Source organism: Coccinella septempunctata, chromosome 8 (genome assembly GCF_907165205.1).
Source record: "Coccinella septempunctata chromosome 8, icCocSept1.1, whole genome shotgun sequence".
Lineage (NCBI taxonomy): Eukaryota > Metazoa > Arthropoda > Insecta > Coleoptera > Coccinellidae > Coccinella > Coccinella septempunctata.
This window is the reverse complement of record NC_058196.1, coordinates 24,724,899-24,752,733: the sequence shown is the minus strand read 5'-3', so window position 1 is coordinate 24,752,733 and position 27,835 is coordinate 24,724,899. Positions and strand designations below refer to the sequence as shown.

The 27,835-nt window shown below is 36.0% G+C and overlaps 1 protein-coding gene across 1 annotated transcript in view; it reads right to left on the bottom strand.

Annotated features, from left to right (window-relative positions):
- Window positions 1-22,666, bottom strand: part of LOC123318482 (mucin-17) — a 40,162-nt gene extending 17,496 nt beyond the window's left edge. Inside the window, exon 1 of the mRNA XM_044905114.1 lies at window positions 22,368-22,666. The gene's annotated coding sequence lies outside the window, so the exon portion shown is untranslated. The remainder of the gene's footprint in view (window positions 1-22,367) is intronic.
- Window positions 22,667-27,835: the final 5,169 nt, after the last annotated feature.

Genomic DNA, 27,835 nt, shown 5'->3' with positions numbered 1-27,835 from the left:
GAGCTTCATACTATCAAAGCAGAATTGTTCGGTTTGCTGCATTCGAAGATAATGATTTCCTATGTGGATTATCGAAATAACGTCCGAACCTGCAGAATGCAAGACATCCACTGGAAGACATAGTACTGATTCATACTTAAGTATTAATACTACAACATCAAAAATAAATGCCAAATAGAACAATTTAATGAGAGTCGTAGATAAAACTGACATTCTGTGGAAATGAAATTCAAATATTCTGCTTTTTCCTCGGGCAATACCAGTAAATATAAAAAAAATTCTCAGTGCGTCTAATAAACTGGCCAGGGACTGTAGAAGCATGGCCATACGTGATACATGTGCTTTCGTGCAGAGATTATAAATTGTTTAATTTTCCTTTGTTCTTTACGGATAAGACAGAAATCTTTGGAACCCAAATGACTGAAATTCAAGACAGTCTTAAGCATCCTAAATATTCTTCGAGGAATGTACAGAAAAGTATTATTTCATCAACCGTTTCTAACTGACCCCATCTTTTTGGAAAATTGTCGAAGAATCATCCTAAATCTAAATGTGACACATATTACAAAAGAGCAACTCTTCTAGTAACAAATCCTTAGATTTCATTGAGCTCTGTGTAACCGTTCGGTCTTGACAGTTTTTTGACAAGACCCATCTTTTTGAGAATTTTTCGAAGCTCAACAAGAAAGGACGATCCTAAGAAATTTTCATTCTCCGTATGTGGGCAATTGATCCCAGAGCAGAGAAACAATTCGAAGTAAATCGTACCTCTCACGGCAGTTCACCGCTTAATACATTCGAGTTCAATTGAATAAAAGCGATAATGGCAATTACAGGTCCAGGGAATGGGGGCTGACCTTTAGCTCCATTTACGTGCCTCGCCTAGGTTCTAGGTATTTTATTCGCCATAACTTACAGTGTGTCATTCCAGTGATCCAGTAAATGGAATATTTACAGTATAAGTCTAGATTCTTGATCATCCCGGTTTTAATATAACTTGAATACAACGTTTAAATTGATTGTAATTGGCAGAAAATTCGTAGAAGAAAATTCGAACGCTTTCACTGTAAGCCATTTTCTCAGTGAACAGAACTAATAGTTTTGCTATTAGATGCAATCCGCCTCCTCATTTCAGTCATCATAATTTTCTGTAGAAAGTGAAACCAAACAGATAATCATAGCTACATCATGTACAACTTTTTTTGCTTTAATCTCTGGATACAGACATGGAATATTAGTAATTGAAGTTTCGCTATAATTTGATGTCTAATTCGATGAAAATTAGAGAAGTGTGTGTAATTGACACTAGTCATGTCGAGAAAAAAATTCATGATTTTTTAGTCACTAGACGTTTAGATAGAAAAAAACTACTATCTATTACTAAATAGAAGTTGTATCATTGTTAGAGGAAGAAATTTTCTACACTTCTTGTAGTTCAATTTAGTTGTTATTGTTGTAATCAGTCTCTTTGTTATATTTTTCGATTCAACCCTGTATTTATGAAGTTTTTTCTTTAGTCTGATAATTCAAACATGAATTTATCCAAAAAATTCTCCAATTTTAAAACCAGAAACTATGTTTAACATCAGCCTTTATTCGAAAATAAAATAAAATCAACTTCGAGGTTGAAGAAGTCAACGAAGGAGAAAACTGAAATGATTGTGAGGTTGTAAGACACATATACGGTTATACCAATGAATCGCATATAAATAATAAATAACACTTCAAGCATGAAGGCGAAATTGTGGCATATTAAAATGCAAAGCCTTGTTCCGTTTCAATCCTAGTCTGGAGAATGTTAGCAATTCATCAGCGACTGCTATTTTTCAACACGGATACGTGGTGTTTCTATAAGATTCTGTTTATACTAATTGGCGTAGTAGTACTAGTAGTAGTTGAGAAACGGTTAAGATCTGTAGAGGTTCAATAAGAAGTAATTCCATAATGAACCTATTATGTAAAATGGAGCTTATTTCACTACCAGGAAGCTTATTATTGAGACTAAAAATCAACGCTTTACATTCTCTTTTATTGGTCTAACTTTTTACTTTACTAACCGTGGTAGGAGCAGGATATTTCGAGCAATAAATGGTAGAAACGCATATTACAAACACAATCGCAATATTGTCAACAGAGTCATATTTAGTAAACAGTGTATTTGAATTATTCAACATCATCATCAAATGTCAAGGTCATAAATTTCGCCTTAGATTCATTTAATATTGCTACTTGGATACGCGACCGATATCACGTGACCAAAATTAAATTTTCAGCTTTCTTCGGCAGTAAAATAACAGTGCTGATCTATCGAAACAACCCGAGTGTCCAAACTAAGTCATGGTTAAGCAGGTTCAGGGTCAGTTTATGACTCAAGTTTGTAAAGAGAAGAGGTGTAGACGTTGTGCAACAGTAAATGTCATTCCCCATATGATTCACGAAAATGTTGAACAGGTGAAGGGTCGGTTGTATATGGAGAATGTTTAAATAATCATCCAGTCCAGCCTTGTTGAAAATTGCAGATATTTTCTTCTGATACGAGGAGCCTTCTTTATTTATATGAATTTTTTTTTATAAATACATAACTCGTACCTTACTTCCTATATATGCGAAAGATTCTCATCCTATAAACTGTGTTTTAATAATTTACAATTCACATTTATCATCCTTTCACAATGTGTACATGCATACGTTTGGTAGGTAATTCTGGGTTTGTCAAGTTTATTGTCGTTGAAGGGGTTTCTTGACCTTTTATGTCGGCTTAGGTTTATTTTCATCCGTGATATGTATTTCTTATTCATTTATTCCAAACACGCAGTCTGTCGTGTTTGAATGCCTTATCCTGATATCCTCCCTCTGCGAGTATCAACCTCGTGAAAATTTCTGTTTCTTATGAACCACTTCAGCAGTGACAAGATGAATAATTTCTCATGAACACGACAATTCTTTGACAATATATGAAGAGAAAATACATGATAGATATTTTTCTCGTCTTAAAAATATTGAATAAAATATGAATGACAATGAATCGATGCTAGAAAACTCCACAACAAATTTGATGTCATCAGAATTTGGGACTGAGAAAGTCTACATTGGGCGTCTCTAACTCTAAATTTGGTAAATCTTTCTGTGCTGAAAGTAATCAAGAGTTTTAATATTATTATAATTATTAAAACTAACTGATAGATATTGAAAATACCAGCAAAATTAAACTACCAGGGTCTCGATTCTCGAATGTGTAGGAATTAGATCCTATAGGAACATGATCCCATGCTTTCAGTTCCCATAGGAAATCATAATTTGACGTGATACCTATTCTTCGAATTCGATGGAATAGTTTTTCCCATAGGATTGACAGAGTGAGGTTTGTCGATGATAGTGTCTTGTCCTTTAACGAATACACCAATGAAAAAGATGTAAATTATGTTGGTAATATGTAACATATTCTGTGGTATGTAGTTCTGAGGTTATATTATTTTGACATTGAACTCAATGAATGAAAACTTCAATACTTCAATATTGTGTTCAAAGTGTTTTGATATATTTTTATTACTACTTGTTCATAATACATAAGACAGCGAAGAAAGATGGATAGAAACGGAAATAAAAGAGATCAAAGAGGGGCCAGTATCAGTAAGGAGTAGAAAAAACTTCTGATTGAAATAATGCAGGCTTCTGAGGACTTGGGAGACTTAGGTCATTGGCGAAGAAAAGGCATATACTAAATAATTATATATGTACATATATTATTAAGTCAGCATTAAGTTTTCAGATTAGTTTGTTGAAATGTTATTTCTTGTTGAGTTCAATTATTTATTATTCAGATTCTTGTTTTATTTTCAGATAGCCTGTTCGTTAATTGTTGTATAATAATTTCGTTTACAATGATAATATACGCTGAATTTTCCCTACTGTTTGTTTTGTTCTCAAACATATAAAAGAATATTTCATGATAAGGGGTAAATAATCATAAAATGTGATAAAAAGAATATGTTCTATATCAAACTGTAACATCCAAATTCAGTGGAAATATTTCCGAAATGGTCGTTAGGGTGAGATGATTACTTTTCCTCACGTCACATTTTGGAGCTCCCTGAGTTGAAAGTGTCTTTGAATATTTTCTGTTGTCGACGTTTGTGAAGAAAATATTTCGAAAATGTTTGGTGATTGTTATGATAATCAGATATTGTGACGGAGTTTGCAACGCAGCTCGTTCCATGTGTATATGGCGACCAGCCAGGCACATTTCAAAAAATTCAATGAATGAATATGTTCCTAATCTTTAATTCCGAAAAATATTCTTCTTCAAGAAAATGATTGGAATTAATAAAAAAATTGTTTCTCTGATTATACCATACAGACGAGTATAAAATTTATAATCTCACAATTGCAGTATAACGTTGAAAATAATTTACGATAAGGGTATCGCTTTAGTACTTCTCGACAATACTCAGTAGCGTCTACCAGTATTCAACAAGAGTCCATCAATTCCAAACGTTTTTCTATCGCAGAAGAAGTTGTGTTGCTCTGACGAGGTTAAATGAGATCGAAACCGTGGTCAACATCTGGTTTTCTTCGGTGGAACGTTCTCCATTTAGTTGTCCTGATGATGGCAAATTGGCTAGTTCAATTCATATCGTAACACTTGTAGATATTCATATCAGCGGGTGGTATGCATCTGAATTTTATTCTCATTATTGTATTTTGCCAATTGAGGCGTGAGCACTTCATAATTGACAATGATAAGACAGGAAACTTACGAGTATTCGTAATATTGATTTGACGTAGCCGATACTTGATGAAAATCCATAATTAAACCAAAAGAAGATTATATGATTTTCACAAATATGAGTTTTTTAACCACGACACGTGTTTCGCTATCACAATAGCATCTTCAGGTGTGTGAAGGTGAGGTAGGTGAGTTTACCTTCACCCACTTGAGATGCTTTTAGTACGAAACTTCTGTTATTTATCATGCAAAACGGCAATTCCTCTGCTTGCCGGGGAGAACTGTTAAAATATCGATTCGACGTCGGTTATTTTTGAGATTCCGAAGGCCATCTAGATACGATACGATGTACACATAGATAATTCCGTTAATTCCCCATATTGCGATCTGATGGAGCAACTTTCAGAAACCGGTGTTCAATGGTGATCGCAAAACCATGAACTCATCCTCATCTAACGGTTTTATAAAGTCAGCCACCGTAAAGAAGTCCCTTGGGTATTTCTCCACACTGCATAAGAATCCGCAGAACTTCCAGCAGGTATATTTCGTATGTTCAGGGTTTCCCAGAGTCCTTTATTTACTATTTTATTGCGTCAATAGCGCATCTGCTTCCGACGAAAGAAAAAATAAAAAGAATATTCCCGAGGTTTAACATACTGTCCGTATCTAATGGATTTCAGTAGGTGAGATGGCTCTGTTTGAGGTCTTGGATCTTGCCCACTAAGGGTATTTACACAAAACGATATCTGGCAGATCTAACTCTTCAACCAGATTCCAGGGTTCATTTACCTGAGCAAATTTCCTTATCGTGTTATCGGCACAACCATAACCTTCAATTTTCCCAACTATCCACTACGAGCTAGTAACATTTTGCTCCGCAATTTTAGACATGGAGTTCGATCGTGAGTGTTACTCATTATTATACTCTCCGGTATTGCATAAGCGAAAGGATAAGCAGAAGCCGGTCATTTTAGTGGTATGTAGCGACCGGAAGAACCAAACTGGTTTTATTTAAAAACTGCTCGAAGGAGTAAGCCAGGAAGGAGGGCATTGGTGCACGTGGACCCGTTCACAAGATTTCATAAAGATAAAGTTGCTCAGACGGGCTCAGAACTCAACAGAGAGATCTAGATGCTGGACTGAATTGGGACGGTTCATCAGGGGAAATATCCATGAGGGGCGGTTTGAATTAGGGAAAATTAATTCGAACAGATATTTGGTGTGGATATAAAGGGAGAGTCTTTGACTTGTACAAATATTTTAACAATAGATTATTGAGGAAAAAAAGAACCTTATTCCTGATGAAAATATACAGGGTGACAATTTGAAAACTTGCCAGTCCAATTATGTCACGACATGGATGATTTCAGAGAAAATGTCGGAACAGGGGGACATATTTTGAGCAGAATTGTGAGCCGAAATCTCCTCAACCCTAGGTGTAGGAGCTATCACCCCTAAATTTCCAATAGGGAATAGGGGGTGAGCTATACCTCAATTGAAAGATCACTTGACCATCTACATGAATACTATGGTTTGCAAATTTTTATTGAGTCCTCGAAGTAGTTACAGGAGCTGACAATTTGAAAACTTGCCAGGCCAATTTTGTCTCGACAGGTATGTTTTCAGAGAAAATTCAGGAACTGGTAAATTTTTATTGGGAGGGGGACATATTTTGAGCAGAATTGTAATCCGAAATCTCCTCAAACCTAGGTGTAAGGGCTATAACCCTCATACCTCAACTGGAAGACATATTGTCTTCGAATTGAAATTTAGCTCACCCTCTATTTCCTATGAAGAATTTAGGGGTGATAGCCCCTACACCTCTAGGTTTGAGGATATTTCGGCTTACAATTTTGCTCAAAATATGTCCTCCTCCCTGAGTTAGTTCCAAGCCTCTAATTGCCTTAGTCGTCTCAATGATGTGACGAAGCTTTGCTCAATATATGAGGTAGATTATCAAGCACCTCTTAGCTACAAAGAGTGAGGTTTTGGTACCAGTCTTTTTGAGGGTGATAGAATGATTTTTTCTACCATTTCTACCATTGAAGGTAGGAATGAAGAAAAATGGTGTATAAGAACCAGTTATGCTTTCCTCATGAGGTGAATGAAGTACCAATCTACATCTTCTTATCCAATTTCAGTAGCAATTTAGCTTCTGAAGGGTTATTCTGCATGCATTATTATTGCCTGGCACAAGTATCCTTCGCATTTGTTTCCATTGACTATAGGCATTCCAATGCATGGTCCTTCCGCTATAGTTGGATGCCACACAAAATCTATCGACCGTTGCTAAATCAACCCGTGATCGAATATAACGAACGCGTTTCGCAAAACACACACGTTCGGCTCGCTGGCGTTTTAGAAATCGTGATTCTTTTCGAGACAAACCAGCCGTTGACCCACTGAAATGCTTCTGGTTCGATGATGGCTGCTCGGGGCTTACGTTGCCGCGGCGATGGCAAGTTTCGGTCGAATGAAATGATGATGAATAAAATGCGGATCTCGCAACTGCGATGGCTCTATAGGTTGAGATGTGGGTGTTTGGGTAACAGGGACGAGGCGAGAAGTTGACCGAGCGCGAAAAAAGGAAATGCGGTAAAGTAGTCGCTTGGACCAGATGCCATGTGCGTAACCGTAGACGCAAGAGATCTCGTTGATGGATCTGTTGATCCTTCCGGATTATCACCGGAAGTAGAAAAGAAGAATGAAGGTAACTTCATATCAATACCATACAGGTCGAGTCTTTGACTTGTACAAATAATCTAACTGACAAAGAAAGGAGCTGTTTTAATTTAGTTTTTTTTTTTGGTAAAACATATATAGTATAGCAAGGAGTAAATGATTAAAATTTGGAGAAAAAATCGTGAAGGTTTTTTTATGTGAACATTTTTTGTTACTTGAATATTGTAGTCGGTTCTTGCAAATTTTTGAATTTTACTACAAACCAGCTGTTCGAGGAGATCCAACGTCGATGTTCAGCTCGATGTTTAGTTATTGTTAAAATGCCCCAGCTAAGAGAATTTGCAAGAGGTCGATCTTTGGCTGATGAGTGGTTAGGAGAACAAGGCCATACTGTAACTGTTCAAACGGTTTACCGCCGTATAAGGTCTTTTGGACTGCAGCATTATCGACCTCATCTTGTGTTACCTCTTACGGTTGAGTATAGACGGCAACGATTACAGTAGTGCAGAGAACGACAACATTGGAATGTGCAATGGCACAGGTCGTCTTCTCTGATGAATCTCGATTTTCCTTGGGCGCACATGATGGCTGAAGAAGGGTAAGACAACGTCGAGGAGAAAGACGTGAACCTCATTTTGATGCTGAGTGTCATCGGACAGTAGGCGTTATGGTATGGGGTGCTATTGCACATAGAAGTAGGTCACCTTTAGTGTTTATTCGAGGTAACATGACAGCGCTGCGTTACCTTCAACGAATAGTGGAGCCATATGTTCTTCCTTACCTTAACCGGCTTGGGAATCCAATATTTCAGCAAGATATTGCCCGACCTCATGTTGCCAGAGTTAGTTTGAACTTTTTTGAAGCGACCCATGTGAATCTTTTGCCATGGACGCCCAGATCCCCCGATCTTTCGCCCATAGAGCATGTTTGGGACATCATGGGTAGAAGGCTTGGAAATTTACCCCAGCCCCCACGGACTTTGGCGGCTCTGAGACATGAAGTACAGGTAGCTTGGGTTAGTATCCCCCAAGAAGAAATAGACCATCTTCTTGCATCAATGCCAAGACGTGTTGAGGAGTGTATACATAACAGCGGTGGACAAACACATTATTAACAAATTTAATAACAAAATTTGTAAACCCTTCATTTTTTTCTTCAAATTTTAATCATTTACTCCTTGCTATGCTATCTATGTTTTACCAAAATGAATTTAAAGTTTAAACAGCTCGTTCTGGGTGTTGCAGTTTCTTTGTCAGTTAGTATATTTTAGCAGTACATTCTTGTGGTCAAAAGGAACACTTTTTTCCTATACCATTCATAACGAAACGGCTCGTTTTTAAAGATGCAGGCTGTTGAAAAACCATAAAAAATGTTATTTTTAGTTCTATCTCACAAACGCTTTCATCGAATGAAATGAATTTGGGAATATAGTTTTTTCTTCATTTGATGAATCCTTTTCGAATACGAGATATCACCCACGTCTTCCAGTTTTCTCATTATAACCATTACATACCATAAAAAAACCAAATATTCAAAGAACCCAACTCTTGAGACTAAGTTGGACGCTATCTAATGAATATTTGAACTTTTGTAAAATAAAAGTGTTATTCACATTTTCTCGTATAATTTTCGAATAATTTGATGTTCAAAACTAAAAAATATCTGTGATATTCGGAAAATTGGGAACTTTGGCTGAATACAACTCTGTTTAAAAGAACCACAGATGTGTAGTGTCACAGACTTAGCTAGTTATTCTGAGGGGTATTTTGTTTCTCCAGGGGTGGCATAGCTCATTATGAAATGGCTATGGTATGAAAAAAAAGTGTTCCTTTTAACCTCAAAAATCTACTGTTGAAATATTTGTAGGAGTCAAGGACTCACCCTTCATAACGTCAAATTCTTGCCATAATCTAGCCAACGTATTTTCGACGGAAAGGAAACAGTCAATTTTATTGCCAGACAGAGTTATATGTTGGAGAAGTATTAATTGTAGCCTGTTTACTATTTAAATTTTTCCTCAAATTCACAACATGTTTTGGAGCATCTATAAGTTTATTATAATCTTCACTCTCTTGTAAGAATATAATTTTTTTTGCAGATATGCCGAAATCTGCAAATTTGAGATCAGCCCCGACTCCATAAAGACTCCCAGGAAGCCGAAAAAGAAATCCAACAGGATCCTTCGACCCAAATACCCAAGAAAACCCATACGGACATGGTCGAACATAATGAGGACCTTCAAGATGGCTAGCAGCAACTGAAGTCGCCTTCCATCCTCGTTCTGCGTAATGCTTTTTGTTCTATTGAACGATTGAATTAGAGCAAACAGACGCCTTTCACTTCGTTTCATTTCATTATTCACCCAAGACGGTAAAAAATGAATTATAATATTTCTTGTCGGCGTAAGTTGGTTCGATACGAACAATAATGACAACACCTTGTGGTCGCGGTTGAAAGTGCAAAGGATTTGAGTTTCCTGATTACCATAGACCAAGCTAAAAACTTGGTGGTGTTTGTTATCGCATTTCTCAACTTTGAAATACGTTGAAAATGTTAGGTTTGTTTCGTCATTGGGTGATTACTCTGAGTGACGAAATAGATTGGTGCAAGATATTTTTTTCAAGGTGTTTCATGAATATAAATTGTGGATGGTCTTGATATTTTCAGGGATCTCAGCTTCGAAGCGCAGCTCACTTATATATTAGGTCATTACTAATTACGCAATTATGATTTTTCCAAAATTCTCAATACTTTTGAATGTGAACCTGGATCGCCAATGTTTAACGATTCGTGTTATTTTAACGAAATCAGAAAAGAAAAAGACTCGGAAAAGACAAACATAAAATAATAGCCCATGTAATTATTTCGTTATGAATTTATCAAATTGGTACTAAAAAAGAGAACGATAACTGGATATGGAAACTAAAAGAAAAAGAAATTTTTCGATGGACATTTAAAAAAAATTTGATCCACAAATTCGCACAAGAATATTCGTTGAATGAGGAGAAGTAAATCCATGAAAGCATAAGTATAAATTTCCTAACACTCCAATGACCCCTGTTGTGAATAGTAACAAAAAATCCCATTATTATCAGAATTAACTAAAACTAAAGGATAAAAGTCACAGTTCAAGAATAGTACCTGGTCATTATATCACACCGTTCCCACATAGCCATTGACACTAATAAGAGAATAATTGACTGAAACACCTCGAGGTTCCTTTTTGACCCTTGCGCAAATTTTCGAATGGGATAACGAGCATCGTCCAATCAGCTACACGTGTTTCAGGATAGTTATCATGCAGAATGTTAACAATGGAGAGTTATTTCTCAGGTAGCTGATTATTATTTCGAAACCATAAACGTTCACGGTAATTATAAATATCTCTGTCCAAATCCACAACTGTTAATTTAAGCATATTTAAGAAGGATAATGAGTTTACTGGCTCTGAAATTTACCAGTTTTGAGAAGATTCCAAATGAGGAATAATAATATATATGTTAGCAAATGTTAATTTGACCCCCCTTAAAATATACTGATAATGACCGACGACGAATGTCGAAGGAAAAATAAGAGCTAGAACCTATGCTCTGTGAACTCTGTGCTCCAATGTTACCTGCTTTCTCTTGGCACAGGCCGAATAGATAATTTGGTTAACTTCCCTGTCGAGCAGTACGATTTTACCTGACCCTTTTGTTAGTGCACCTCCACGTGTTAGATAACCGACCGCCATTTTACCTTGTGAATAAAAAGTACCAACCACGTGTTTTACTTAATTCTAACATCAGAAGTGGGATTAAATTTCTTCTTTCGAGAAAAGAAATTGAGGATCCTATTTTGTGAGTGAAAATCGTTTGTGTTTTGTGAGAATCTACAAGAATAAGCCGAAATGGACCAGCAAAATCTCAACAAAGCTCCCGAAGAAAGTGAAGCCATTTCGGTAATGCGGATAATGGAGAACCAGGCCCAACTTCAAATGAAGATGATGGAGTTGCTAGCCAAAATGTTTAGTTTAAGGAACGACACCGACCACGTGGTGACCGCATAATTATCGTTAGCCCAGTTTGACCCCGACGATACATCCTTTTCAACCAAGGAGTGGATTGAGGAAGTTGATCAAATTAAATTCGTGAACAGGTACGTCTGATACTGTTGTGGGCAAGCCCTAAAAGGCCGTGCAGCCAAAAATTTATCAAAATTGGAAACCGATAGTTAGAAATTGGTCAACATTTTCTAGGAATTTAGAGATAGCGTTCCCTAAGAAAGGAACTCCGGCCACGAGGCTTAAAGCTAGCATGTTGATTAGTAGTGCAAATTTTAGTTCGTTAGTAGAGTATGCTCATGCCAAGTTGAATTCGATCAGGAAACTTTGTGAAAAGTTTCCGTGGAAAATAGTGTTGAGCTTGATAGCACATGATATCACTAATGTAGAAGTTAAGAATAGATTATTAGTGCAAGAACCTAAGAATGAAATGCAGCAGCTGAAATTGCCTTCTTCATAGGATTCCGACGCTCCATATTAGTCTCAGATAATAGTAGAAAACTAGAAAAATGAAGCAGCTACTGAAAACAGAATCAGACAAAACCTTTCATGGGAATTGTAGGAACTGTGAAAAATTTAGGCATAGAAAGTTAGATTATTGTGAAGAAACGTTGTTTTAATTCTAATACTGAAAATTCCAGTCTTGAATGTAATTTCTGTGATAGAAAGGGACATACTGAAGATTTTTATTTTGTTAAGAAAAAGAGAGAAACAAGTTCAGTCAAACTCTAGTTACCCAGTGTTCGTAACAATCGATTAGCACATTAGATTTGAATCTAGACTTGTCAGGATTGGACGAGCGATTAGTAAAGTATTGAATAAATCGAATATTGTCAAATAACAAAAATTTTCAAGCGAGTCGACTAACTTAGTCGAAACATACCTAGTGAAAATAAGATACTGGCGCTTTGTTATGTTTCAGGAAAATCAAAGCCAATTGCAAAAGTTTGATCTGTTGTGTACGTGAATTCTTATGAAGATTTACACAAGACAAGCGCTCTCAAGAATGTAAAATGTTCCCGTTGAGCAATCCAGGAGTATAGTATAACGCTGGCAGGCCTCGAACACCAGGTTAGGTTACCGATTGATGTTAATCAGAAAATTTCCATGAAGGTGACATCTATCGAATGAAGAAAAACTGAAGCCAACATTTATTGGACCTTTCGAAGTGCAAGCAGTCCTACCAAACGATCTATATGCCTTGAGAAGAGTAGGAGTCCAGAATAGAACCAATGAGATCTTGGCCTAAAAAAAAGCAAATAGTGATGAGTGAGTGCTAGTTTCAATGATGCGCCATGATGAAGTGAAATATTCTCATGTCCATCAGATTTTATGTTCTATACTGTTCCTTATGAGATTCTTATTGTTATGTTATGATCCATTGTATTGTCTCATGTTCATTTTATGTTGAATGTTTTCCAAAGCACTTGAAATTCCATGATAAGTTTTCGGTACTTTAAATACGAATATGTAAAATTGACAAGTAAGGCCCAGACGGGATGTCGCTAGTGCCCCTTACTCTGTGCAATTGAGAAGTAAGGTCCGGACGGGAGTCCCTAGTTGAGGCTAACCTCTGTTCAATTTCACAGTTGTGATATTGACAAGTAAGGCCTAGACGGGAGGTCGCTAGTGAGGCTAACTTCTGTGCCATTGACAAGTAAGGTCCGGACGGGAGTCCCTAGTAGAGGCTAACTTCTGTGTAATTTTATAGTAGTGATATTGACAAGTAAGGCCCAGACGGGATGTCGCTAGTGCCCCTTACTCTGTGCAATTGAGAAGTAAGGTCCGGACGGGAGTCCCTAGTTGAGGCTAACCTCTGTTCAATTTCACAGTTGTGATATTGACAAGTAAGGCCTAGACGGGAGGTCGCTAGTGAGGCTAACTTCTGTGCAATTGACAAGTAAGGTCTGGACGGGAGTCCCTAGTAGAGGCTAACTTATGTGCAATGTCACAAACCTAATTTAACAGTGTATATGTTGTAAATGACAATTTTATCAACTTTTGAAATTCCAAGTGTTTTGCTGACCTGATCTGTAAACAGTAAGCGGTGGTGGTTTTTTTCTCGCTTGGCTCTTTTTTCCACCTATAATAATGCCGCAGCGCGAGCCAGCGCATCAAACAGAGCCATGTACACAAAGATTCAACTGTTTTATGTTTACAAGCACCCTTTAACAATGTTGTTTGATATTAAGATATTGTTTATGCCTACTAAGTGAAACGAGGACGTTTCAGTGGTCAGTATGGCCGTGTTAGCAAATGTTAATTTGACCCCCCTTAAAATATACTGATAATGACCGACGACGAATGTCGAAGGAAAAATAAGAGCTAGAACCTATGCTCTGTGAACTCTGTGCTCCAATGTTACCTGCTTTCTCTTGGCACAGGCCGAATAGATAATTTGGTTAACTTCCCTGTCGAGCAGTACGATTTTACCTGACCCTTTTGTTAGTGCACCTCCACGTGTTAGATAACCGACCGCCATTTTACCTTGTGAATAAAAAGTACCAACCACGTGTTTTACTTAATTCTAACATATATAATATTACCTAGGTACTGAAGTGGCTTTATTGATCCCAATTCGCTGAGGCCAAAATAAGTTTAATGTCGTGATTTATAAACTATTTCTTAGGCACTTCATCACTGGAAGAACTGAGAATAAAATGAAGTTATGTAGTTATGATAGACAGTACCTACTATCCTGTCCGTAAAGTACCAAACTGTCAACTGTCAACTGATGATGGGGGGTTGACATCGAAAAGTAGGTACTTATAATGTGTCTTGAAAGCGTTAGTATGACTTTCAACTCCTCAGGGATTGAATCTAGTTTAGTTCTTCACATGAGGGATTTAAGGTATCCTTTCATTCTCTGAAGTGCATAAATAATAACGAGTTATACACCTACAAGTTTTCTTGCTTTCATATCGAAGAGACTACCTAACTATCATTCGCCACATTCTTGTATATATTATGCAAATATAGACGATTTCAAAATGGGATTCTTTTTGATTGAATTGATATGGTCGATAGTCCTTAATTTAATTACCTGATTTTCGCAAGGATAACGTATTCAACCCCTATAAATGTTTCTCAATCAAAATAGCGTCTTCAGGGTGTGAAGGTAATATACTGTCCGCTTCAACCTCGGCTTTAACCCATCTGACGCAACGGACTTGAGGGGATTAGCTTCGCCATTTCCAATATTTTAGTCAGTGTGAGTCTTTGACTCGTACAAATATTTTAACAGTAGATTCTTGAAGTCAAAACAAACACTTTTTTCCCATACCAATTTTTTCGATTCGACCTTTATAAAAAGATATAGCCATTTTAATTGAGTCTTCAAAATGAGCTGTGCCACCCCTGGAAATCAAAATTACCTTCAGAATAACTAGCTAAATCTATGACAATACACATCTATGGATTCTTCAAACAGAGTTGTATTCGGTCAATGTATCAAATTTTTCAAATTTTACAGATCGTTTTCAACTTTTGAACATCAAATTATTCGAAAATGGAGCGTTATACGAGAAAATTTAAAGAATACTTTTATTAGGCAAAAAGTTAAAGTATTCATCAAACAGAGTCCGAGTTAGTTTTTTGGTATTTTTATGGTACGTAATGGTCAAAATGGGAAAACTGGAAGGCGTGGTTGATGTCTTGTGTTCGAAAAAGAAAGTAAAGGAAAGACTATGACTATATTCATTTCATTCGATAAAACTGTTTGATACATTTTGATACATTTTGATACAACTAAAAATAATGTTTCTTTATCGTTTTTCAACAGCCTGTATCTTTTAAACCGAGCCGATTCGGCAAAAATGGTAAAGGAAAAAAGTGTTTCTTTTGACCTCAAGAATATATACTGCTAAAATATTTGTACGATTCGAAGACTCACTCTGAATAGAGAATTTATAATGAAATGATGCAATGAAAAGAGACAGTATAGTTTGTGCGATATGCGATTTCGAAAGATTTCCTGACGATCTCAGGAACAGGTAAATTCACACACTCCAAGGAAACCGTCTTACCTGAAATCCCCAAATTCTTTGACGCCAGTTACAATCCCAATAGACAAAGGAATTCCCTCTTCATGAATCATTGGAAATTAGTTACGGTGAACACTGAACTTAACCCACTTAGATTTGACGAGAAGCTATTTGTTCACTTTCTTCTGCCTCGTATTTTCATCGACACGAAAGGCAAAAATGCGAGATATCATGTTACATTAAAGCAGTATCGATGAGCAGTTGCATACTTTGAAGCGGCAGTGGAAATTGTAATGGTCTCTTATCATAACAATTCCTCGAATTAAATCAGGTATAATAATGGGTTATTGGTGGCAACTCTCGCTTGAAGTAAGTGGCACGCAAAGATGTTCAAAGTAATGGAAAGATCGTGGATTCATGACAGTTTCCATCTGTTGGAGAGGTATCAGTTTTTTTCATAGAAGAAACTTTCACTCTGTCAAAGCGAACATGAAAGAGGTTATATTTTCTGGAGGCGAATCCAGGTAGTCGCTGAAGTGTTTCAAAAGGCAAAAAACAGTGGCGCCGTTTTCTCCACCGATGAGACTCTGTTGTTCGTAGAAAAGTCATTCAACTTCTTGAAGGACAGTTTAGACTTCCGGTGATCCCAACATACTTTCAGTTGACTTTTATTTGTTAGGTACTTTTCTGCAGAAGTGGTGTAATTTGCAGTTCATCCAGGCCTTTCAAAAAACTTGCCTGATTTGTATTATAAGGCTATTAGTTTCGGAGATATGGGGTGATTCATGAATATGGCGATAGCCATAACTCTGTAGTGCAGGGTCCGATTTCGATCAAATTTTATGGGTTTGTTCATATCAGAAAGCCCTTTCAAACGGTTCATGAAATATCAATATTTTCAGTGCAGTACCCAGAATATCATGATTTTTCATTCAAGCTCCAAAATCTATATTTTTTACATCCCTTACACAAATTTCGATATTGCCTTGAAAAACTATGTACAGAGTTTATTCTAAGGAATTCAATTTTCACTTTGCATGGCACACTTGTCACAAGGGAATAGGAACAGGACGAAATCATATTTTCATTTTTTCGAAATGCGGTCCTGTTTTTATTCCTCAGATGATAATATTTATGATCCTTTGCCAAGATTCTGAATTATTTTGAATTCTGTTCAATTCTTCTTCATTTTAAACTAGTCCTCTACCCGCAGGCTCCATATTATCCATTCATTACGCCACACCCTGTATATTTTTTGTGTACGGAAATGTATACAGGGTATCTACTAACAAATGTGAAGGACTTAGGGAGATGATTCCTCGATGAAAATAAGCAAGGGTAGTTCCTATAATTTTTTTTTCCAAATCAACCTTCCTTTAAAGATACAGCCTTTGGAAGGCGATGGCGAGTTGACAGTTTTTAATTTTTTTTTTACGGGTTCTTAAATACACTGACTCATAAAACTATACATAATGTGAAGCACTAAGTAAATGTTACACACATAATTTTTTTGGATCTCCTAGATGTGTTATTAGGATAACAATCATAACAACCCTTATGATTTTCCTTCAAAAATTTTTTTCGTGGGATAGATTTTCGAAAAATAAAATTTTTTTACGATTTCCCATTCAATTCTGTAGAAAAAAAGGCTCTTGCAGAATTTCGATACAGTCGATACTTTTCTCGGAATAAATAAAAACTTACAAGCAGTTTACGAAGGTCTATGAGGCAGAGTTGATGCATGTATTTTAGCGGGAGGTAGTCATTCTATGGAACACTTTTATGAGATGAAATGAAATGAACTTTTTATTTATTCCGGGAAAAATATTGGCTGAACCGAAATTTTGCATAAGACTTTTTTATCCAGAATTTAATGGAAAACCCTCGGGAAAACCATAAGAGAATTTCGAAAATCTATACCACGAAAACAACTTTCGAAGGAAAATTATAAGATTTTGTTATTTTCGACCCCTAATAATAAAGTTATGAGATCTAAAAAAATTGTGTGAGTAACATCTTCTTAGTGCTTTATATCATGTATAGTTTTATGACCCATTGTTTTTTAGAACCCGTAAAAAAAATTAAAAACTGTAAACTCGTCAACGCCTTCCAAGGGCTATATCTTGGATGGGAGGTCGATTTCGAAAAAATTTATAAGAACTACCCCTGCTTATTTCATCGAGAAATCATCTCCCCAAGTCCTTCGCATTTGTTTACAGACACCTTGTATATAATTTTGGAATATGGATTAATGTAACCAAGTCAATGAAAAGTAAACCATTTTTCACTCAGACTCAACAACTAAGTTGAAATTCTGCTCTATTTGTTCGACCACTCGTTCTGTTCGAGAATCCAAAGAAGCGTTAAAATCTGACCGCAGTTATGATCATAAAGCTTGCACGTAAATATTAATAAAACCATAAAACCTCCCTGAGTCGAGACTTCTGTAACGAAGTGTTATAATTCTAACAGCCCAGTTTAATTCTGATCTGCAACAATGCTGAATTTCATAATGAGGACGTTTCGAAGTTTCGTCAATAGGTGGTTCGTGATGGCACGTGGGTGAAATGGAAACTCATTAATCGATTTGGAGGAATACTCAATTGGAGAACGAGGTCAGTACGAAAGAAATCCGGAAAGATTGTGGTAGGTTACGTCAGTGTGGCAACATCACACCACGGTCGTAGAATTGTTTTGATCATTCCGAAGGAATCTTGTGGAATATCGCGAATATTGGATGGAATGTAACGAATGAATTATTGTTGAGAAGGATTTGTAGCTTACTCGAGATCCTAGTCCTTTTAACATTCGTCAGCTCACACGTATTTGTGGATCTTTTGACTAATTTTTCCGCTAGTTCTTCACATTTGCCACTTTACTTTGGCGGAATACAACACTGTTTAAAAGATCCACAGATATGTTGTGTCACAGATTTAGCTAGTTATTCTGGAGGGAATTTTTTTTCTCCAGGGGTGGCAGAGCTCATTATGAAAAATTAAAATGACTATATCTTTTTATTGAGGCCGAATCGGAAAAAACGGTATAGGAAAAAAGTGCTTCTTTTGACCTGAAAAATCTACCGTTGATATATTTTTACTAGTCAAAGACTCACCCTGTATGGGAGGAACATGATGACCAATAACAGAATTTTTCAGCAATATAATTTTTAGAGAAAAAATTGTTAAAAACTATCATTATTCGAAATATATATATGAAAACCAATCAAATAGAGGTGGTTCAATTAATTGTTCCAATAATTGAGTATATCTTCATGTATTTTGTTGGCTACGTGGAACAAAGAGCAAAACAAACTCAATTCATTTGCCGACGTTTCGTCAAATTTATTGACATCTTCACAGGCTAAAAATCAAAAAACAAAGACATAGTGAGAAGAAGGAATCAACAACCGAACAAACAAAAAAAACGGTCCGATAAAAACTACAATGATTGACAATTGAAACAGTAATAAAAAACACAAGTGGAATGAAAGTGAGAAATTACAATGAATAATTTGAAATGATGGACAGAAAAACTATTGAAACAAACATACAATACCTCAAATTGATCAAAAATATCTAAATTCAGACATTGTTCCGTGAATGAAAATTGAAATAATTAGGTTCTTCATTAAAAAACATCATTACTGTGTCAGCGATGAGTTAAACAATCAGAATGATTCCAGACAAGCAGGCAAACATATGAGACATATGAGAAAAATAAATTAATTTAAATCTTTTATGTTTGCGTCTCATATGATTGCCTGCTTGTCTAGAATCATTCTGATTGTTTAACTCATCGCTGATACAGTAATGATGTTTTTTAATGAAGAACCTAATTATTTCAATTTTCGTTCACGGAACAATGTCTGAATTTAGATATTTTTGATCAATTTGAGGTATTGTATGTTTGTTTCAATAGTTTTTCTGTCCATCATTTCAAATTATTTATTGTAATTTCTCACTTTCATTCCACTTGTGTTTTTTATTACTGTTTCAATTGTCAATCATTGTAGTTTTTAATCGGACCGTTTTTGTTGTTTGTTCGGTTGTTGATTCCTTCTTCTCACTATGTCCCTTGTTTTTTGATTTTTAGCCAAGGAAGATGTCAATAAATTTGACGAAACGTCGGCAAATTAATTGAGTTTGTTTTGCTCTCTGTTCCAAGTAGCCAACAAAATACACGAAGATATAATTATTCGAAATAATTCCATTTCTGTACGAATACCCTCTATCCTAGCATGGTTTGTGAAAAGGTAGACCTTCGTCAGCAAATTGCAACAGTGTTGATGTGATTTATCCACAACCCCGACGCCATGACTTTCCTTGCAATTAAATCAGTGCCTAATGGAAAAATTTGTTTATGAATAACTCAACCGATATGAAAAACTCAAAAATTCACATCTCCAACCTATATTTGCAGACAAAGGTGATGCTGAACGTCATCAGTATCAGTTGAGGAAACGTCAAATTATTCAGTGCAGAATCCACTTGGCTATTCTGCATAAATAACAGGAAGCGAAAATCCAGGAAGTGAGAAATCTCTTCAAAATGCATTCACCGATTACAGTTGGTAGGAGGCACGGTCAGTAACGAACAAACCTACCTAATTAACAGCGAGCATACCACAACTTCCTGGTCCGCCGTTTGTTATCAGTAGGTACGCGTTCTCAACAGGTAATTCCTGAGGAATAATTACCAGAATCTAGAGTTCGCGGAATACCCTGTTTATCGGGCATGATAACGACGGTGATCATGCATACTTACCACCTGAGATTTCACCTGGAGAATATAATAGGACGAGTTACTTATAATGAGACAGATAATGTGATATTTTAAGATATATTTGTTTCAACAGAAACACAAACAAATTGGTATGAAATAAGGATGTTTCAAATTTTTCCTTGAATTTTTCTTTCGGAAATGGTATCAAACAAAGTAGGAAGTAGGAAAGTTCTTCCCATCACCTATCTTCAAGAATATGCCAGTGTTACCTTCATATGTTTTTCTAAGAGATCAACATTTTCAAGATGACTGTCTCTCCTTTTTTATCAGAAAAGGATACCATATACAGTGAGTCTTTGACTCGTATAAATATGTCAGCAGTAGATTTTTTATTGTCCGATCAACGAATTGACAGTCACTTGATTTCTAAAACGAAATAACTGAAACTTTTTCATTTCTCAATATGTTGAAGAATTAGCAATTGAGAATAATCGAATGGACTTGATGCGAGAATGATATTCTGAAAGATCTTGACTGAATTATCGGTTGAAAACGAATCGACGTCTATTCCTCAATCAAGCATTGATTCCCCGATCAAGCTTTATGAAACACGGGGTGTATCTTTTGAACCGAGCCGATTCGGAAAAAATGGTAAAGGAAAAAAGTGTTTCTATCGACCTGAAGAATCTACTGTTAAAAGACTCACCCTGTATACTTTTCCTAAATAATACCTCAGTTTTTACTGTTTTCAGCATTTTCTTGCAATAACTTCTTAACTTCGTAACCACCGAGAAGGAAAGATGAGAGGTGAAATTCGTCTTATTTTGAGGGTTGGGCAATCGCTCTATAAGCGAACCGTCGCATCTCGAGGGCCGCGGAAAATGCAAAATAAACTACGAATAACCGTACCGTGCTCGGTAAATCATCTCGAACCGGTAAACCCTAAAAGAAGCGTGGGAATTGTGATTTTTGACGTCTACGACAAGCCAATGTGGAAAATTCTTGATGTGATGCAGTTTTTGAGCAGATTTATGTTTTCTAGTCATTCTAAAATTCGAGTCTCCAACTCCAATCGTGAAATATTAACCAATTCTTTTCAATATAAAATTTTTTCAATATTACAATGGAATAATAAGTTATCCTAAATACATAGTTCTATTGATTCTGATAATCGTCTCATTTATCCAATATTCAAACTGAATTCTGGAGATTTCAACCAACCTATTGGCTTTTTCTTTTCAGTCTTTTCCTGACGTATCTATATGACTATTTGCGAGTATATAAAATACTCGACAAAATATACCACATACAGATTAATTCAAGTACATTACTATTTCTAGAAAGTTATCATTTTTGTGGTACGATCAAAAGTGGTAGTCGCTGACAAAAGTTTGGTCCAAATGAGCGGGAATGAAGAGACACACCATAGGCATAAACCCAGGCATTAATAAATTACGATTCATTCGACAGGTCACTGGCGAATTTTCAACATCAATAAAACAAATTAGGGTTAGACAATTAACCTTAACAACATGATAACGGCAGTTCTTGTGTGTCAATCAGATGGACAAACGTTTTCAATGGTCAAATTGGGTTATAATAGAGCCATTGGCAGATATATTTTATTAAATTACATCTGCAACATGTGAGGAGGTCCATTCAATTTTATTATTTACGTTGGTACTTGATAGAGTGATCCTCTCTTGGACCATAACAAAACCCAAAGTAGCCTTCGCTTCTATGAAGCGGAAAATTTTCGTGGTTATTCGAATGTAATTTATATTTTCTGCAATACTCTTTTTTTTCTCTTCAAAGTACTGACATCCATGCTATGCATTAGTAAATTTTTTTGTTCTTTTGGGGGTAATCAAATAGCACATCCTTAGTTTCCTGTTGAGAGAGCGCTAAGCGAATTTCGTATATGGTATTTGTATTTGTCTTCTACAAAATTCGAAAAAGAAAGAAAAAAACGACAAAAGTTCGACAGAAAAAATAAAATATTTCACTGTCACCTGATGATAAAATTAAAGCAATTTCATTCATGAAGTGACAAAAAGGAGATTAGGTGGAATTCATAAATTTACCATCAGATAAGATGTTATCTGAAATATTTATCTAATGACACCTTGCAGATATGAAAAATCAAGGTTTTCTCCAGCATCATCTGTCATATTCAAAAAACAAATATGAACGCAGACAAACAACAAACTCACCATGACATGTTATCCACAGTTCGAGAAAACAAAAAGGATATTTCAACAAACAGAACAGATTCAAAACACAGCACAGCCACCGGTTACACAGGCACAAACGAACGGGCCATTTTTGGAAGAGCAGGATAAGGAAGAAAACTCGATCTGTGTTAATGGTCACCGAATTGTCAATGCGATCGGCGTATAAACAAAAGAGAGTAGCGGTGCAAGTACACTTTGATGCAGCCACCAACCAACTGGATTTCTATTTCTACTACACTGAGTTATAGCTACAAGGCAGTGAGTGAGTCAGGTTGTGATGATAGTGGAGTTGTTATGACCACGTTGTTTAACAGTGGCGTAGATATTGGCTTTATCTGAGTGAATTCCATGCCTTTCACCATAGAACAGGATAAAAGGATTCGCTAAATATTTATTCAATATTATCTAAACTTTGTTCCGCCTCATATTCGCAGATACGCTGCAGTCATGAAGTCTTTGAATAACTTTGATTCCTTCCTCATTTGATTTCCAAATGTACCACAGTAATTATAATTGCTAGATTGGAGTCTGGTGATAGATGCACATTTTAACAACGGTTTAATCTTCGGAAAAAAATCCTGGTTTTAAACGTTCATTCAAATGGAATTTTTTTGAGATCTCAAGATGTTAGTTTGCTGCAGAAAACGACACTTTGGACTACTTGATTGATGGTTATGATTTCTGATTGACGTCGGATGATTTGGAAAATGTTTCTAGTGTCAAAGCGTGGCTACTTCACGACAGCGTGTGAAGCTAGCATCTCTAATCTAACAAAGAGTATCAACTCTTTGGTACTCTTTGACTCTACGGCCCACTGTGGCCACTGCCCACTGTTGATTGTGGACAATGTGACTTTTCTTCGTCCACATGTAATCAGGGTTGGGTAGTATTTGAATCACTTGTTTTTAAAATACGTTATTGAAATACGAATACATATCTCTTATTTGCATTCAAATTACGTATTATCAAAGGTAGTACCTATTTCAAATACTTATGGCTTCAAAATAAATTTCCCCAAAAACATTTAGGGACCTTTTCAATGATGAAAATAATTATTTTATTTGCTAATCTAATCTGCTGGAAATATACAATTGTCAACACACCTGACTGTGATTTGTTATTTTATTTTGAATTAAATATTTACAATACTATGTTTCAGATTACCTATATATTTTTTTTTATTTAAATTCGTCTTATTATATTGAATAAACGATACAATAAATGCACAATCAGATTATGGCGAATCAGTTTTTTAATACCTATTGAAAACAGAATTTTTGTGATTTCAATTTCAGGGGCAAAAATTTTACATATTACGCATGTTTAGGAGTCCGAAGTTCAAATTTCGATTTGAAATGGGAAAACTTCGAAGACTCTGGAAGAGAAAAACAGTTGTTTATTTCTAATGCATCTCAATTATATACGTAGTTGAACACCTTCGGTTCAGTAATTTGATTCCATAAAAAGAGACAAAATTATTGTTGCGCTTTCATCTATTTCGATAATCCGTCCAGTGAAAACCCGTCGCATGCTACGCCAATGAACCTGTTTCACGTCCCTCACTCAAAACACGGTATCTAGCATTCCATCGATTTTCTAAACACCGGCATCACGGCAAAAACGAATATAATAATAATTATCGGCATCATTGATTGAACAGTTTGCGTTTTCATTGCATTAGGGTGAGTTTTATGAGGTGGAAGCCTATCAAATATCGTCCGACTGGAATCGTGATTCGATTGTTTGTCCATTTTCAGCATTTGCAAAGACCTAGAGAGAATATTGTGATTATTATGATCAAGATAGCCTTTTTACCGCGTGAGAATTTTTTTTTTCAGAGCTCAGGTAAACTATTTTCCCGACACTTGCAAAAAAATAATTCTCCACCCCAAAAAAATATTTCTGACCCTTGGAAAAACTATTTTTCCACCCTGACCAAAAATAATTTTCGACTTCATTTTTATGGAAATCTTTTATTTCTAATTATCAATTTTGAAAATTTATCTTTGACAAATCGAACAGACAAAAAATTTTAGGCATGCTATTTCATTTTTTGAAGGTCATTATCGTAATATTGCAGTGTCTGTCGGACCAACCGTAGAGTGATCCGAAAAAATTTAAACTCTTCGGAATTAAAAAAAAAATTTAACATTTATCTCGAGCAGTTTTCACGATATGATTAAAACAAAATTTAACAATTTCAGAAAGAATTTTCGAAATTTGTTTCCTCCATAGTAAATATTCAATTGGCAATTTGTTGTACTTTATATTAATCTATGTTTTACTGTTTTTTATCTCTTCAAAACTTCATCAGCTTAAATCGACCAATTCTGTTGTACTACATTTCCAGATATCATTAATATTGTAAGTTAAGTAATAAGGCACATTATAATCCATGTCTTCAATATTAATTATTTTGTTAGAGAATGTTTGTTAGGACTTTATCTTTTTTCCCTGAAATAAAAATTATATCTATGTAATTACCAAAATGAATGAAAATGTACATTAAAACGTTTTTATTCAGTGAATAAAATGGGCGGAATATATTCCTAAATTTCATAAAATATAAGGTATACGATCAGTGGAAATGTTTGATCGACTTCACAATAGGTAAAAAGGTCAAAATTCGAATTCAACGAACTGAACTATTATTTCAACCCCAGAATGAAAAAAAGGTTGATAAAAGACGCTAATAAGCTAATTTCCTGAGCAAAAAAAGGTCTATTAATTTCTGGAACAAAAAGTTTTAAGGAGAGACTCAACTATCTTCCCCTCTCTTATAGGCTGGTGCCTAATCGAAAATAAAAATTGACCTGTTCGGCTAGGATTTTTTACAAAAAAGTAAATACCGAATTTCGTACGTTATTCTCCACCCACTTTCATCAATAGATTGTTATTGCAAATAATCCAGTTTCAAAACGATTTTAATGGATTCAATCTGCATTATATATTTGTTCCAAATGTTCTTTCAATGTGACGTTCCAACTGTAATTTTATATGGCTCGTCAAGAGGAGGACATTCATATAATGATTTCGGTGAATTGTTATCGAATTATCAATTGAATGTTTCAGCTTCCAACTGGAATGGGCTCGAATGGTAACGTATCATATCGATTTCCGACTAATGACGCAAAAAAAATTCATTCTCACATTCGTAAATAGGTATAAGTTGGAAAAATATATGAATTTGTTCATTGTTTGTGAAAAAATCTTTTTTGAGGCAAAATATGAAAAATTCGTGCAGAACATTGAAATAATTCCCATTATGGTTCATATTTCTTTTAAGTGCAAGTAATTTTTTTAATAATATATTTTTTCGTTATTTGCTGCCCACGCACTGACATAGCGATTCATATGGAATTGTTTTGCCTGTCTGCGTGTTGAAGTAACAATACTACATCGAAGTACTGGGCAGTAAGCAGTAACTAAATTATTGAGCTAGTGGGAAATTTATTAATGTATATCAATATTTATTGTATATTCTCGCAGAATTCAGAAAGTATAACGCATAAATTGTTCAAAGATACTCATTATACTATTTATGTTGAATAGAATAGGCAATTCAGCAAGAAAGATCGTGATCGTACAAATAAGAGGTGAAATGAATATCTATCATTACATGAAATAAAAGTAACTAAAAATCGTTGAGATAAAACACGTGTCTTCGAAACACATCGCTCCTATATCGGCTGTATGGTGTATAAGCCAGGTACGGCAGATTTAAAGCAGCCGTATCTACGAACGTTGATACTCTTTGCTACAAGACTGGAGGAAGGAGTAAGGAGTATAGCTCGGTAAGGCATAATTTGCGTTACCTCTTCTTAGCACTTATCCAGAAGTGAGTTTCGAATGTCCAGTCTTACACAGTCAATTGAAGTGGAACTACAGATTTTTCTATTCCTATTTATTGGTCGGCATTGCCAATGAATTCACTAAGAAATTTCTTCATCTGACACTTGAATATGAAATGCCCGATCCGATGATAATTTTCTTTTTACTCTTTGGACAGATCCTTCTTCATGATGCAAAGCTAATGAAAAGTCTCTACATGGTCATTCCCCTACATGGTCCTCAGTATCTTTTGTTAATTAGACACGTTCTAGTCAATTTAAAATTTCCTCTCGTATTATAAGTCTGCAATGAAATCATTAACGATGTCCAATATTGAAAAGTAAAAGATTTTTCCATCGAAGTGACAACAAAGAAACAGTTTGGCAAAGGTTTTTTGTGGGCGATGTTTTATTTGACAATATTTTTCAACCCTTATACAAAAACGGTCACCAGTCCATTAGTGGCAAAGGGGATGACGCAGAGGGGTGGCTCTTGTCCTCGGGGGACTATACAGCACCCCGTACACTCTACAACCTCCCCCGAAATCACTGCAGGTAGCCACTCCCGCCCATCATGGGCATGTTCCGGACCTTCTGCTTGCAACGCGTTTCGCAGACTTCAACCAGAGAATGCCTAGGCGTCCAACGTGGGGGGAGTGGTATCATAATAAGAAGTCGGCTATCATCGAACTCTGATGTAGGGAGTGAGTGTGCTCTTCGAGGTAAGGACGACGCCCCGGAGTGTTAGCCAACCCCCAGGACCGCCTCGGTGGTCTGTCAGCAGACAGGAATATAGGACTTGCAGGAGATGTTTAGCTACGTCAAGAATACGCCACTCCGATCTTGTGTAGGAGAATATGCTACCTCCCCCTGTTCCTGCTGTCCTGGTGGAAATCCTGCAAAAGTTGCTGTGTTAGCGGCATTTCTTGGACACGCTCTCAAAAATCATTATGGCCGCTGTAGGGCGCACGAAGGTTGCCAGCCCTCTCCAGCACAACATGGATTCGGATGCTATGAGCGCTCTTGGTTTTCCATGAATGCTTGCCATTTAATCGGTGAAATTTTTCTGTAGAATTTTGACTTCAAAAACCATTTTGACACTTACTGCAAATAGTTCGTTGGAACTTCACCATTTCATTCCGATCGCTGACCACTTGATGCCACAAAAGGATGAAGATTTGAACGCTTATTTATATTTTTTGGAAAGTAGCATGATCCTAAACTCTAGAGAGTCTGATCTGTACTATAGGTCAAGACTAGTCTTAGACCACTTAGACTAGACTAGACCATCAAACATGACCAAAAATGGATATAAATAATGAGACAGAAGAACCACCGTCTATCGATGTTTGGAAATGAAACTAGAAACTGTCAGAGAGATGTGAAATACAGTCAAGCTGCTCAAGGTGACAACACCTGAGAGGTGTTGTCATCGAGTGCCGAAGAAGAAAAAAGTGGGAGAGAATAAAGGATGACAAGTTCCCTTTAGGTTAGGTTTTCAATCCCTAGAAATCAAACTTTCCATCAGAAAAGGCTAGTAACATCGGTGGATTCGGGTGACTTGGGACAGTCCTGTAACTTCTAACAGTCCTGTAACTTGGGACAATTACCCCCTTG